The following is a 17,099-nucleotide window of genomic DNA, read 5'->3' on the forward strand; positions in this document are numbered from 1 at the left end:
TGCCATGTAGAAAAAATATCTGTAGGCTCCAAAAAATAATTGCTTAAAGATTATAAGAAGCTAAGAAAATATAATCACAATTAAAAATATGGCTTTACAGACATATCTAGCTTTTTGTCACCTTGGTGAATTCATACATGTTGTAACCACTACAACTAACTATTTTCTTTTAACTTAAAGATGAATTTATAGATATTAACTATTAGTATCTTCTCTTATAAATGAAGAAACTTATTTTCAAACAAAACCATTAAAAAAAAATTATTGCGGGCAATGCTGTTTGCATGAAGATTTTTTTTTTCTTTTTTAAGAATATAAAACTGGCATTGATTCAAACTTATGAGACATTTTTATAAGAGTAAAACTGGATTTGGTCTCCTTAGTCAAGGAAATTAATGATGGGTGTATGGTCATCAAGCCAAATTAGCTTGAAATTTTCTTTCAAGTAAAATGAGATTAATCAATTGAATTTTTTTATCTCTTATTTGGCATGTTATTTTTACTCTTTTTCATTAAGTCAAGTATATTGAATCTAAAAATAGGGTCGACATTTTTTATTTTATGTCAAACAAAGATTTTATAACATGTTCGGATAAAAGGAAATTAAAAAACCGTTTGAGAGTAATTCTCGTTAAATAGGGCATTTATTTTTTAAACTTTTTTTTGTAAAAATTAATTTGTTTTCAAACTTTAGTAATTTGTTTTTTTTTCTTTTTGTAAACTTATTGCTTATTTCTTTAATTTTTTTTTATTAAATAGAAAAAAATTAAAATATTTGTAGAGCCCTCGTGTTGGCCACTCGAAGAAGGTGAACGTTTTAATTTTTTGGAGTGGGGGCCGGTTTCCGAAGGAGCCATATGCATGGGACGCATGGCTAAAAACACACCATCACCTCGCCATGGTGGTGGTTGAGATGGGACTGGTTTTGAAAATTGATAGAATATGAGATAAGGTGCAGATAGAAAAGAGACGGGGAATGGGTGAGAGAAGATGAGATTTAGAGGAGAAAAACAGAGATTGAAAAAAAAATAAAAAATGAAGAGAGCTGGGTGGGGAATTTTTAGAGGTGAGTTGTAGGGGTTTTGAGAGCTGGAGAAAAAAAAATGAGAGCTAGCTGGAGGGGATGTTTGATGGGATAAACACAAAGAATGCACAACCAGGTTTTATCCCCTCTTGTGAGAACCTAATAGGAATCAATCAAATAGAATAACAAGAATTCACCCAATCAACAAGTATATGAATACCAATAATTTTAGCGTGGAAAACCTTCTCCAATATGAGAAGTAAAAACCATGGGACCCTTAGGCCACTTAACTTAAAAATTCCACTAATATAATTAATGGGTTAGACAATTCTCTCTACATAAAACTAGAGGCATACATCAACTATATCTCAAGATAAATTGATCTTGGCAATTTCAACAACTTTGCATAAAAACAATAGAGATATCTCACCAAACACACCATTGTTCTCGGACTAAAATATAACTTTTCAAAACTCCAAATCCAATCTCCACTATTCATAATGAAGATCAATGAGTTTTGAACGTGCTCTCCAAAAATCGGCTCAATCGAACCACAGATTCACCTCGATCGGAGTTTATAATCAAAACTGTCCGGATAGAAAACGCATCAAAATGGAGGCTCTGTTTTCGGACTGAAAAACAACCGTCCTGATCTCCAAATCCGATCTCCACCGTTCAGAATGAAGATCAATGAGTCACGAACCTCTCCTCCAAATTTCAGGTCGATCGGCCCACAGAAGAAGCGGAATCAAACCTTTGATGAAATCTGGGCAGTGAAGAAAAAAACTGAATTTTTCTCTCTAACTTCAAAATGGTGGTTCTCCCATTTCTCTCTCTTTTCTCCTACCTTTGGTGGCTGCGAAAAATCGGAAGAAGAAGAAAAAAAATGATTTTTTTTCTAGCCCTTTTATATAAAGGCCTAAGAGGCCTTAAATTTTGGGCTCTTAATTTGGGTCTTCCCCATGAGGAAAAACCTAATAGTTTTGAAGGACGTTGAGGAAAAACGCCAGAGAGGAGTCCGGAGAGGAGGAGAAACAGAGGAAGGGGAGCTGGCTGGTGATTTTTTTGGATTAGGAAGAAGGAAAAGTTGGGAGGGGAAGCTTTTCAGATATAGGTTTTTTGGAGCAAGGAGGTGAGAGAAAGGCTGGTAGAGTTTGGAGTAGAGAGAAAAATGAAAAGCTGGATGAGAGGCTTGGACGGGGGAAGCTAAAAAAAAACAAAGTATCAGTAAGCAAAGAAAAAAAAACTAGGAAAAAACAGAGGAGCCTTTGAAGAGCATGTCCTTTCTGACTTCTCTCTCCTCTTTCTGTGGTGGTATGGCTTCCAACTTCCCTTGAGTACTCAGATCTATCTCAGGTTCTAATGATTTGGGTTCATTATTATTGTTATTATATTTTGTTTTCAATTTCTCAAATGTTTCTCTAATTCCAAGGCCTTTTGATTTATTTATAGTGTGGTGTTGGTCTATTGAGTGGAATAAGTTTTTCTTTGGTTTCTTTTTTATCTTTTTGCTGTTGTGTTGTTGGGTTGATGATGCAACCAATTTCAAGCTATGTTGAGTAAGCTTTAGTGTTGGGGAAGATAGGAAGGTTGATTATGTGGTTATGATGTTTGTTATGGTGGTGATAGGCATGTTCTAGATCTGGACACTATTGAGGTCTCGCGTCCCTGATGATCCACGTAGCTGCCAAATGGATGGACGCATAATCTCAACCAATATAGATTCCTGATTCAATCGTTCCTGCAAAAGGCGTCCGGACAGGGTGTCCGGACACACCATCCGATGGTTTTGTCAGCCATGGAAAGAGAGATAAATCAGTTGGCCTTTTACTAGGTATAGCAGGCTTACCTTCCTCTTTGTGTGAAGGTTCATATATATAGTACCAGAAGCTTTGTTTCCGTCTTTAATGGTAAAGAGATATTTTGGATTGTCATGATGCCACTAGGTGGTGGCAGGGCCATCATCACCCTACGGGCGGCTGACAGAGATCGTGGGAAGTGACTTGCCGTCACTTCATTCCTGTCCTTTTACTCTACAGGTGGCGGAACGTGGGCCATGGCAGGCTGTTATGATGACGTGCAAGACTTGCTTATTTCAGTCAATGATCCGGATAAACATATCCGGATAGGATATGTCAGTCGTTCGGATGTGACATGACGATCGTCCGAATGTGATATTTGCGAGTGTCGTGTGCTTCTCCCCGAGGAAGTCCAGATAGGAGAAGCGCGCCACGCGTACTCTTGGGGAAATCCAGATGAGGGTAATCCGGATGAGAATACGTGTCACGTGTCATCAGGAAATGTGTGCCACGTGACCTCAGGGGGAGGGGTCCTTACAGACACTACTATTAAAAATGGAGGTTGAAACTTGATGGATGCTAATATTATGGGTTTGGCACGTTTTTTTTTTTTTTGCAATACTATCTCTCTCAAATATCCCATCCTTTTATTATTCATCCTCACATATCAAAATTATATTATCATAAATTCAATTTTCAAATAATTTTTAAAACTCCTATTTTTAATTACTTTTCAAAACTTTAATTTTCAAATAATTTTCCAAAATTCCAATTTTTAAAACATCGGCTTTTTTTTTTTCAAATAACTTGAAAACTTTAATTTTCAAATAATTTTCCAAAATTCCAATTTTTAAAACATCGGCTTTTTTTTTCAAATAACTTTCAAAATTCTAATTTTCAAATTCAATTTTAAAAACTCCAGTTTTCAAAAAACTTTCAAAACTCAAATTTTCGAAATTTAATTTTTAAAAGACTTCAATTCCCAAATAATTTTCCAAAATTCTAATTTTCAATTTTAATTTTAAAAATTCCATTTTCAAATAATTCTTCAAAATTCCAATTTTCAGAACTTCCATTTTCAAATAATTTTCCAAAATCCCAAATTTTCAAACTTAGTTCTTAAGAAATCTTATTCTCAAATAATTCTCTAAGATTCCAATTTTCAAAATTTCTATTTTCAAATACTTTTTCAAAATTCCAATTTTCAAATTTATTTATTTAATTATTATTATTATTATTATTATTTTATTTTAAAAAAAATTACATTCTCAAATAATTCTTCAAAATTCCAATATTTTAAATTTAATTTTTAAGATTTCAATTTTCAAATAATTTCCAAAGCTCCAATTTTCAAATTTAACTTTCAAAATTCCAATTTTTAGATTTAATTTTTGAAAAACTCCAATTTCCAAGTAATTTTCAAAATTTCAATTTCCAAGTAATTTTCAAAATTTCAATTTTCAAACAATTTTTCAAAATTCCAATTTTCAAATTTAAATTTAAAAATTTCCATTTTCAAATATTTGTTTTTTTTTAAATTCCAATTTTTAAATTTAATTTTCAAGACTTCAATTTTCAAATAAATTTCAAAACTGTAGTTTTCCTTCAAATAATTTTAATCCGACTCTAGTTTTCAAATATTTTCTAATTTTACCACTTTTCACTCTTCATTAGGGTTTTAAGTCACTAAAAATCTCGTTTTTAAATAAACTTGCTACATTTCCTTTCAAGTAAGTACTTTCGCAAATTTTCTTTGATTTTAAAATGATTTTTCGCTTTCCTTGATTTTTAATAAGCATGAATGCAATTTTCTTAATTTCAAAATAATGGAATTTGTGAGACTAATTTATGCAAGATAAATTGGGCTTTGGTGGGGGCCCTACATATGAGTATTTTTTTATTTTATTTTTTTTCTGATTGTCAACTGTTATGCTTAATGAATATTACTTGATCTTTGTCTTGCTCTTTGATATGCATGTAATAATTTTATACTTGAGCTAACTTGTCTCCATGATAGCGCACTATTACTTGCTGCTAAGGTACGATCTCACTCTCATTTTGCTTATTCTTATGCATGATTTGTTTTATTATTTGATCATTTCATTGGTATCCATTAATTTCCTTATCAATTGTCACACTTACTTCACCTTATTTAGTATAGACTCATTTGTAGGGGCTTAGAGGGGTGTTACGGTCTTTACCGTATCTTTCCAATAAGTAACCTGACCCCCGGATCCAACTTGATTTTTCACAGACATGCTTTTTCAAATAAGGAGTCACACTTTGAGTTTTTATTTCTTATTTTGTTTTCCCTTTAAAAATAAAACAAAAATAAGTGGCAACTCCAAGTCTTTTTCAAAAAAATCAAAATTCACCAAATAAATAAAAAAACGAGTTTTGCCATTGAGTGAAAACGCATCGTGCAAAATGTCGGGTCCACAATATTCTGTCTTTCCTAAATATTAAAAGTAAACTATCATAATTAGTAATGGTTGTGAACTTATTGATTTTTTTTCTCAACTTCTTAATACTTTATAAAAATGTAGTATTCAAAAAATAAACAACTTAATACTTAACATTATTAAATACTATTTAGTTTTAAGTTCTATTTAAAATTAAGTAAAAATACACCATCAAATTGTTTTTATTTATAGTGCTTTCATTATTATTATATTTTTTTTTAAAAGAAAATCAATTATGAAGCTTTTAACTTTTAATGAACTCATTTTCAAGAGGATTGTAAAATTTTGAAAGGTGTGGAAATTATTTATTACATTATTATATATTTATTTTAATTGCTTTAGATTTTTTTAAGCTCTTCCTTCTTAGGTGACAAATAAAATAATTGATTGAAGAACAATTGTAAGGTAGTTTACTTGCTTGTTAGAGTAAGGCCACATTGATCGAATAGATGATTAAGGCTTAGAACTGATAGCAATTTAATCTAAATAGAGTATTGGTAGCAAATCAAATAGAATAGGTAATTGTTCCATTAGGAGCTCTTGTAAAATTTAAGTAACCGGTGTTGGATAGAAGATTGTGTCAAGAAGATTAATGAAAAAGATTTGTGATTTCGATTCATGATTATAGTTTTTTTATTCTTGAAAGAATGATGAAAAATCATTCTAATTTATAATACGTGATTTGTAATCTTGTTGAACCTTTCAATTGCTTTACAATCAAGGTTTATATATGATTGTGAAAATGGGAAAAAAAATTAATGGGCTATTAAAAGCCACCTATTGTGACCAAGTCTCCTCACACCCTATGTGTTGCATACTTTGAATTATCATTGTAATCACTGTTTCACAAAAAAAAGTCTAAAAAATTACTATGGAATTGAAATAGATGAATAAATTGTGATCTTAACATGTCACAAATTTACCAAATTTATATTTATAAAATAGAAAATTTAATCATGTCTCTATTAATGTAGTATTTTAAAATTTTGGACTATTGATTAATATAATTAATTTCAATTATAAGTCATAATTTTCAAACTTATTGGGCAGGGCTATGACAAACCTACCTAATAGATTGCCAAGGTTTTTTATTTTTATTTTATTTTTATTATTATAAGATTTTTTTTTTCATATTAGTAAACACATTTTTGGTATAAAAATTATAAAACACGTCATATTGTTTAAAATATATAAATACAAATATATAGTTTTTAATATACACGGAAAATAGGTTACCCATATTTAGGATTTTTTTTAGGAATGTGAAATTTGTGTTTGGAGAGGAAGAAAACCCTTGAACCAAGAAAATTACAAATCTCAAGTCTTGTTGTCTGTTTCAATTTTTTTATAGAGATTTTTTTTTTAAACCAAATACAGAGATAAAGAAAAATGAAGTTTTAGAAGGTTTTAGAGAATTCATTGGTTTAACCAAATTTGTTACAAGTTATAGCAAATTATGGTTAAAAGAAATCTGAGGTGACACTTGATGTGGCAACTACCATGTAAGTCTGCAGAAGGAATTTTAATTTATTTTTTGTTACACTATCAAGCTAATGATTTATTTTTTATTTTTAATTCATAGTTTAGAAACAAGTATATACTCTACCACCATTTTAGCTACTCTACATGGATCGATTATATGGTTGTGAATGCCAACTACCTTGTCAAGATTGACTAAAGAACAACCCTGTCAATGCTAGCTTCCTCTCATGTGGCTTTACCACTGGATATGGGACAGCTTGGAAGGAGGCTAAGGTTGAAAAAGGCTCTAGTGTTGTAGTTCTAGGTCTTGGTGTTGTTGGGTTAGGGGTATGTATTGTTAAAAAGCATGACAGTATATTGAACCAAAATTCTACAAGTTTAACATTTTAGGAAAATTGGTAGTTCAATATGTATTTCATGATGTCCTTTCCCTTTTACACTTCAAGGCTTAAAAGATTGAAGTACTTAAAATCTAATACAACTTCATATGTCAAAAATGGGCAAAGACTATTTGCATTAACATAATTTAAAATGCAGGTGATAGAGGGGGCACAAAACCAAGGGGCGGCTAGAATACATAGACAAAAGTGAAAGTAAGCGTGAAGTGGGAAAGACTTTTGGAATGATTGATTTTATAAATTCAAGCGAATCCAATAAACCTATCTCAAAACTAGTTTATGAGCTGACAAAAGGAGAGAGTGTGGATTATAGTTTTGAATGCATTGGAATTCAGTCTTTGATTAATGAAGTACTTCAAGCCACCAAAGTGGTACATCTTTGGATTCATATAAATTTAAATCATGATATATTATTACATATTAAATTGAAGTTATCATATTTATACAAGTTTCTTCTTGGATGACTTTATCAAAATCATGGAAAAGGAATGTTGATATTAATTGGAGTAGGAAAGAAAGAGAGGATGGACATTAATTTTTGGACCCTCTTGCTTGGAACAACAATAAAATGATGCATTTTTTGAGGGATCAAAGTCTAGTCTGACATCCCTTAATAGCTAACAAATGCATTAGTAAGGTTAATGCTTTGACTTTGATTTATTTACCACAAAATGTTACCAATCATAATAAAATTAGAATTCAAATTAATTTTAAGATGATTTTGGAGAAAACTAAGTGGGTTTCTTTTTTGACATAGGAAATTCAACTCGATGACCTTTTAACTCATGAAAAACAATTAGAAGAAATGAAAAAAGCATATGAGCTTTTTAAACAACTAGATTATGTCAAGATTCTCATCAAGATTTAATTGATCTCAACAACAATTATAATACATTCACATATTCATCTTTGGATTGATAGTTACATTCATTCTCCAATGGCAATTGGCAAGTGGCCTAAGCATTGAATCAGAGAAGCTTGCAAACTTCAAGATTAGAACCCTTTGCATGTCAAGATGTTATGTAATTCTTCATGTTGTTCATTTTATAATGCCATATAGAAAAAATATCTATAAGCTTCAACAAATAATTGTTGAATAGCTAAAACCAATTTCATTTCAACTATATATATTGTTGTGAAGTGTTAGACATTCTCTCATATATGAAGAATGTTTCTCATACAACCACTGTCATCTCTACATACATATCTAGTGTTACCTTGGTGAGTTCATACATGACATATAACCACTCCAACTATATCTCGATCTAACTCTTTTTTTTTTTAGTTTAAAATAAATTTATAGATATTAAAATTATGTTTGGTTTCTGAAAAGTATCAAGCAAAGAAAACAATGTAATATATATTTCTTCTATTTGATTGTGTTAAATAAAAATATGAAATAAAATTAAATATAATTAAAATTAGTTAAAAATCTATAAATTTTCAAATTATTTAGTTTTTATATGTAGCAATTAAAAGTAAAATTTAAAAAGAATATACAAACTGTTAGCCCAAGGGTTCTCCTAATTGAGTTTTGATGATAACAAACCATGGTTAAGTGACTAATTGGTTTAATGATTAAGAATCTCAGGTATAAACTCGAAAATTCATCAAAGGACCAAATGGATACAAGATCGAGACGCTTGAAAGACTTGTGATCATAGGAAACTAATGTAAGATGAATGCATGAGTGCACTTAGGATTTTTACACGTTTCATGCATCTTTGAAAACTCGGTTTATTCTTTAAAACGTCAATTTCATTAAAACCTGAGTTTTTAACTAATGTACCTTAGGCAAAATGTTTCAAAATTAGCTTAATAATTTACCTAAAGACCTTGACTAAGTGTTAAAAAAGAAATGAATTTAAAAAAATAGGTTTTCGAGGCCAAAAAGGCTCAACTGGTTGAGGCTATGGCCAACCGGCTCAATCGGTTGATGAACCAGTCGACCGGTTGTGCTCATCCGATCAACCGGTTGTGCTCGTCTGGTCGATGACCGGTCGAGGGAGGTCAAAAACCTTCTTTCTCTCCCAATAGCCTTCTCTTCCCGGTCGAGGTGTTTCTCTTACCGGTCGAGGTCCAGTTGAGGCAACGATAACCTGTCATGCATTAAATGCTCCAACGGCTAGTGAACCGGTCGACCCTTAACTCGACCGGACGAGGTTACCTTTTTCCGTTTTTGACTCTCAAGCTTAGAAACCTATAAATTGAGAGCTCCACTTCATTTATTAACAAGAGAACACTTGCATTCAATAGCCTACCTACCTGTTCTTGATCAAAAAGCTCTTATTTCTTTCATAGTGCATTAAATCACCACTTGCATATCCTTTAGTGCACTCATGTGTGTCATCCTAGCTTTGTCTTGTATTTGAGCTATCTTTAAGCTAGGTTAAGGGATTATATCTTGTAAAAATCTGAGTGTTAAAGCCTTCAAGAGGTTTGAATCTTGAAGAGGTTGTGTAAAAGCCCATTGAAGCCGAAATCCAAGTGTAAGAAGATTGAAAGTTTGGTTGAAGTTTCAAGTTAGTGGAACACTCACTCGGTTAGGAAATTGAGAAGAATGGACGTAGGCAAGGAAGTGTCGAACCACTATAAACTTGAGTTTGAATTCTCTAAACTCTATCTCTTTACTTTGTTTATATTGTGTATGAATTTGTTGTGATTGAAAAGATTTTAAAAACCCAATTCACCCCCTCCCTTTTGGGTGTTTTTCTTAACTAAGCATAACCTTTGTTTTCTCACAAACAATTTATTAAATTTAAATATATTTTTTTCTCTTCAAAATTTAAAGTATACATTGGTGATATATATAAAAAAGATTTGTTATTTCATGATTATAAATCTATGATTGTCGAGAGAATGATGAAAAAGTATTATAATTTATAATATGTGACCCATATTAATAAGACTCCTCACACCTATGAGTAGCATATTTTGAGTCATCATTATAATAATTGTTTCATTAAAAAAAAAAAAATCTAAACAATCACTATGGACTTGAAATAGATAAATAAATTGTGATCTAAACATGCTTCAAAATTACCAAACTTATATCTATAAAATAGAAAATTGGGAAAAATTGGTTTTGACGCACTAATTTTAAAAAATATAGAAAAATGATCCGAACTTTTATAAATTAGTTTTATCTTTATCAATTTAAAAAAATTTAAAATATATGCACTTTTTCATAAATAAGATAATTATTTATTAAAATACCATTTGAATTAATAATATTAAATAAAATTATCAAAAAATTAATTTATCCTTTTGATTTGATAAAAATATCTTACAAATAAATGTATTATGATTTTTTTATTATATAATATAAAATATAAATTATTTTGAAAAAATTCTCGAGGATCTTCAAAGTAATAAATAAAATCTTTATAATTCCAGGATTAATGGTGATTTTATATTCATTTTTAGATGACATCAACAATAAGATAAAATTTTCAAAAAATTAAATTGTAAGTGCGGGAAAATAAAAGAAATTTGAGAAATGTCAATGTTCTTGACAAATCATTAACAAAAAGTAAGTATAATAATTACGTACTTTTTTAATTTTATTTTATTATTTATCCCATTCCAGCCTTGATCCTCGTCCTCATCCTTTCCCAGGTTCTTTTCAACTTCGACATGAAGATGCACATTCGGAGTATCTTATCCTCCTACTTGACCAGGAAGCCAATCAGTAAAAGCCCCATCTTTAGATCTCTTGGCCAAAACCATTTCTTTACCAGCAGTACCTCCCGGTCCAATCAAGTCATCACTTGCAAGGGTAAGCTTCAGATTTCATTCTCTGTTTTAGCATTTATCCACTTCGAAACAACTCGATTTTCTTCTGATCCACCCCATACTCCCTCAATTTTTTACAAATTTTGAGAAAAAAGCATGCGGATTTGCTTCGTATCACCTAAGGTTTCTGAGTTGATCCATAATTAGACAAATTATGATGTTCGACAGCGGCGGTGTGTTGGGGAGCAGGGGAGGCGGTGAAGGTGGAGGAGATACAGGTAGAGCCACCCAAATCGTCTGAAGTTCGGGTTAAGATGCTGTATGCTAGTATCTGCCACACAGACATCTTATATTGCTCAGGATTTCCACTGGTGAGTATCCCTTACACCAGTTTCCTCCTTGAACGTGTAGTTTTGTAGAGTAATCTGATCTCCGTTTTTATTGGGTAGCATCATTTGGGTGTTTGTGTTTGATTTCAGCCTCTGTTTCCAAGAGTTCCTGGCCATGAAGGTGTTGGGTAAATTTTTCTGCCTTTCACCACTCTTAGAGAAGATCTTTTGTGGGTTTTATCTTCTGTGTTTAAAAGTAGATGCGATCAAACAATAAATAAAAAAGAACAAAAAAAAAAAAAAAGAGGAAAACCCAAATGAACTTCAGATCTCAAACGGCAGAAAAAACAAGGCAAGTGATCGCTCAGTAGTTCTGAAAAATGACTGGTGGTTGGAATAGTGTTTTTATGCGCGAATGGCAACGGTCAATTAATGAGTGGCAGGCTGACCTTTTGGAAATTTCCTTTTCCTTGACGGAAGTTCATGGCCGGACTTCTTCCTACAGCCAGCCACTTGCCTAAAATGTTGATTTTTCTGTAGTTCTTGCCCTTGAAGCATAAAAAGGCTCTTTGAGTGAAGAGCCACTAGTACTCTTTCATTAGCCCTCTTCCCCCCGGCATTCACATTCCAGTTTCTTCTTCATCTCACCTATGGACTTGGAAGGAAAAGATAGCCCTTCTTCCTTATTTGCTTATTTGTTTTACCGAGTGTGCTTAAGATTGGAATATTATTAGAAACGTTTCCCACTTATATTAAGTAGGGCGAGTGTCTCAAGACCCTTATTGTTGTGCACTTAGCAAAGAGCACTACTAACATGCGGATTAAGAGCACTTAGGAAATTGGGAAAAAAGCATGCGGATTTGAGAAAAACATGTGGATTTTCTTTTTGCACTTAGGAAAGAGCATTGCTAACATGAGAGCCAATCTTCTTCAATAGGGTTGGTTTGTAAGTCGAATTTCATTATTTGAAAGCTCTATAAAAATTTATAAAATGTAACACTTCTTTGTAAATTATAAAAGTTTCACTGCACCAATAGCTCCCGTTTTTAAGCTTTCATTTGAATTCACAAATTGACACAAACTCTTGACTAGGAGATCTCATGAAAAGAAAGGTCCCTTCCTTCTATTCTAATAGAAGAAGTCAAGGCTCTCTATAGAGTCAACTGTAAGGCCTAGGAGGGGATCGAGCACTAGGGAGATAGAGAGGGTTGTTTGTCTCGACTAATCCATTAGGGGTTGAAGCTTTGGGCATAGCCCCCAGGGAGGAGTAGAGTCCAACAATATTGAGCTCCAAAATAGAGTTTCTATTCAAATCCCAATTGAACATAATGCCTTAAGGAGAATAACGGAAGTAGTTTACCAAATAACATTCACAAAGAAATGGTGTAAGCGAAAAGGAAGTCACAATGGTTAGCGACTGCCCAATGAGTTTTTCTTCTCTAATTTTCCCTTTAGAAAGGAGACAATAAGCCCATCAACATGGAAGCTTATGCTAACTTTTAAATAAAATTTTATAATAAAAAATAGTTGTTTATCCAAGTTAATTTGTAAGATAATAAATATGATGACAACAATGTAAGTGAAAGATAATATTAATTTTTAAAATAATAAAATAATTAAATGTATAATTATTTATTATTTTTTCTTGAAAAGTAAGTAAAAGCTCAAAAAAGAAAAAATTTTAAATGAGATCACTTGCTATTATCATATATGATAGATGAAGATTAAATATGATTAAAAATTATTAAAAATAGATTAAATAAAAGTAATGTTGTCATCAAATAAGCCCTATCACTCAAAAAGGTGATAAAAAAGTTAACAAAAAAAAGTGGTAAAATAATCACATTTTCCTATGAAATTTGGAAAGGTTCTAAAAATATAGTGCTAGAATGTCTTATAATAAATAATTATTGATAGTTTTCTTTATTTTTTTGGAATTTAGAAAATATGAGATAAAAGGATAAAAGAAGCAATAAAAAATGGAAGGCAGTGAAAAAAATGGTTGGAGACTAGTTGTTGATGTTCTCCTATTGTCTCTTAAATAGAAATATTGAAAGTTGTGTAAATCTTAAAATAATTTTCATTACAAATCTTATTTTTTTAATTATAACTAATTAATAGAAATTATGATTCCTTGTGAATGCAGCATGGTGGAGAGCGTAGGCGAAAATGTGATAGCCTTGAAGGAGGGAGATCTAGTTATTCCAACCTATTTAGGGGAGTGTGGAGAATGTGAAAATTGTAGGTCAGGAAAGACCAATTTATGCCTCGAACACCCCCTAACTCTTAATGGTTTGATGCTTGATGGCACTTCCAGGATGTCTATTAGGGGCCAAAGGCTCTACCACCTTTTTAGTTGCTCCACATGGGCTGGGTATATGGTTGTGAATGCCAACTACCTTGTCAAGATTGACTCAAGAATAGCTCTGTCAGAAGCTAGCTTCCTCTCATGTGGCTTTTCCACTGGATATGGGGCAGCTTGGAAAGAGGCTAAGGTTGAAAAAGGTTCTAGTGTTGCAGTTTTAGGCCTTGGTGCTGTTGGATTAGGGGTATGTATGGTTAAAGAGTATGATATGTATATTGAATTTAAAATGCTACAAACTTAAATTTTTAGAAAAATTAGTAGTTTTACATGTATTTCAAATATCCTTACCTTTTTACACTTTTAAGGCTTAGAAGATTGGAGTCCTCAAAATTTAATACAACATCATTAAAAAATGAGCAAAGGCTATTTGTATTAACATGATTTCAAATGCAGGTGCTAGAAGGGGCTCGAAACCAAGGGGCGGCTAGAATAATTGGCATAGACAAAAATGAAAGAAAGCGTGAAATGGGAAAGACTTTTGGAATGACTGATTTTATAAATCCAAGTAAATCTAATAAACCTATCTCGGAACTAGTTCATGAGTTGACAGGATGAGAGGGTGTGGATTATAGTTTTGAATGCATTGGAATTCAATCTTTGATTAATGAAGTACTTCAAACCACCAAAGTGGTATGTCTTTAGATTTGTATAAATGTAAATCATGTGATATCATTACATATTAAATTGAAGTTATCTCATTTATATAAGCTTTTTTTTTATAAAAAAAAAATGACTTCATTGAGATCAGGGAAAAGGAATGTTGATAGTAATTGGAGCGGGAAACAAAGCGAGTGTGGATATTAATTTCTTGACCCTCTTGCTTGGAAGAACAATAAATGGATGCATCTTTGGAGGGATTAAAGTCCAGTCTGACATCCCCTTATTAGTTAACAAATGCATCAATAAGGTAAGCTCCTTTCTATGATGAATGTTTCACTACTCATTGAAAGTAATCTCTTATATACCAACCAAAATAATCTTATTTATTTGTGAAGTTCTATCACACACATCCAATGCTTATTCATCATTGGATTCAAGTGCTTGAGTTAATACTTTAAAGTGTATTTGATAGTAATTCTAAAAATCATTTTTAACTTTTTTAATACTTGAAAAGTAAAAAATTTCAAATATTAAAAGGGTTAAAAATGCTTTCTGAAATTACTATTAAGTAGACTTTTGATCTTAGCTTATCTACTACTAAATGTTATTGATCATAATACAATTAGAATTCAAGTTAATTTTATGATGATTTGAAAGAAACTAAGTAAGTTTGTTCTTTGACACAGGAAATTCAACTTGATGATCTTTTAACTAATGAAATTCAATTGGAAGAAATTAAAAAGGCATATGAGCTTTTGAAGCAGCCAGATTGCATCAAGGTTCTCATCAAGATTTAAGTGATCTCAGCAACAATTATAATATGCTCTTATTTTCATCTTTGGATCGATGGTTTTATCTATTCCCCAATGGCAAGTAGCCACATTGAATAAGACAAGCTTGCAAACTTCAAGACTAGAACCTTTCGCAAGTCAAATTGGTCAATAATATTTCTTCCTGTTGTTCATTTTATAATGCCATGAAGAAAAAATATCTATAGGCTCCAAAAAATAATTGCTTAAAGATTATAAGAAGCTAAGAAAATATAATCACAATTAAAAATATAGCTTTACAGACATATCTAGCTTTTGTCACCTTGGTGAATTCATACATGTTGTAACCACTACAACTAACTATTTTCTTTTAACTTAGAGATGAATTTATAGATATTAACTATTAGTATCTTCTCTTATAAATGAAGAAACTTATTTTCAAACAAAACCATTAAAAAAAATCATTGCGGGCAATGTTGTTTGCATGAAGATTTTTTTTTTCTTTTTTAAGAATATACAACTGGCATTGATTCAAACTTATGAGACATTTTTCTAAGAGTAAAACTGGATTTGGTTCCCTTAGTCAAGGAAATTAATGATGGGTGTGTGTTCATCAAGCCAAATTAGCTTGAAATTTTCTTTCAAGTAAAATGAGATTAATCAATTGAATTTTTTTACCTCTTGTTTGGCATGTTATTTTTACTCTTTTTCATTAAATCATGTATTTTGAATCCAAAAATAGGATGGGCATTTTAACATGTGGATGAAGGGACATTAAGAGATCGTGTGAGAATAATTCTTGTAAAATAGGGTATTTATTTTTTTTTAACTATTTTGTTAAAATTAATTTGTTTTCAGACTTTAGTAATTTGTTTATTTTTTTAAAACTTATTATTTATTTCTTTAATTTTTTTTTATTGAATAGAAAAAAAATTATATCTTTCCTGAATGTTAAAAGTAAACCATCATAATTAGTAATTATTGTGAACTTATTGATTTTTTTTCAACTTCTTAATACTTAATAAAAATGCATTATTTAAAAAATAAACAACTTAATACTTAACACTATTAAATACTATTTAGTTTTAAGTTTTATTTAAAATTAAGTAAAAATACACCACCAAATTGTTTTTATTTATTGTGCTTTCATTATTATTATTATTATTTAAAGAAAATCAATTATGAAGCTTTTAACTTTTATTGAACTCATTTTCAAGTGGATTGTAAAATTTTGAAAGGTGTGGAAATTATTTATTACATTATTATATATTTATTTTAATTGCTTTAGGTTTTTTTAGCTCTTCCTTCTTAGGTGGCAAATAAAATAATTGATTAAAGAACAGTTGTAAAGTAATTTACTTCCTTGTTAGAGTAAGGTCGCATTGATCGAATAGATGACTAAGGCTTAGAACTGATAGCAATTTAACTTGAATACGAGTATTAGTCGCAAATCAAATAAAATAGGTAATTGTTCCATTAGGAGTTCTTGTAAAATTTAAGTAATAGGTGTTGGATAAAAGACTGTGTTAAGAAGATTAATGAAAAAGATTTGTGATTTCGATTTCATGATTATAGTTTTTTTATTCTTGAGTGAATGATGAAAAATCATTGTAATTTATAATATGTGATTTGTAATATTGTTGAAACTTTCAATTGCTTTACCGTCAAGGCTTATATATGATTGTGAAAATAGGGAGAAAAAAAAAAAGGATTTTTAATAGGCGGTTAAAAGCCACCTATTGTGAACAAGACTCCTCACACCCTATGTGTTGCATACTTTGAATTATCATTGTAATACTGTTTCACTAAAAAAAAAATATCCAAAAAATTACTATGGAATTGAAATAGATGAATAAATTGTGATCTTAACATGCCACAAATTTACCAAATTTATATTTATAAAGTAGAAAATTTTATGATATCTCTATTAATGTAGTATTTTAAGATTTTGGACTATTAATTAATATAATTAATTTCAATTATAAGTCATAATTTTCAAACTTATTTGGCAGGGCTATGACAACCCTACCTAATGGATTGCCAGTTTTTTTTTCCTTCTCTTATAAGAATTTTTTTTTTCATATTAGTAAACACATTTTTGGTATAAAAATTATAAAACACGTCATATTGTTTTA

At 30.7% G+C, this 17,099-nt stretch overlaps 1 pseudogene; it reads left to right on the forward strand.

Moving 5' to 3' along the window:
* Nucleotides 1–10,731: 10,731 nt before the first annotated feature.
* LOC100244971 (8-hydroxygeraniol oxidoreductase-like) lies at nt 10,732–15,160 on the forward strand (annotated as a pseudogene).
* The last annotated feature ends 1,939 nt before the right edge of the window (nt 15,161–17,099 follow it).

This window comes from Vitis vinifera, chromosome 6 (assembly GCF_030704535.1).
Source record: "Vitis vinifera cultivar Pinot Noir 40024 chromosome 6, ASM3070453v1".
NCBI classification, from domain to species: domain Eukaryota; kingdom Viridiplantae; phylum Streptophyta; class Magnoliopsida; order Vitales; family Vitaceae; genus Vitis; species Vitis vinifera.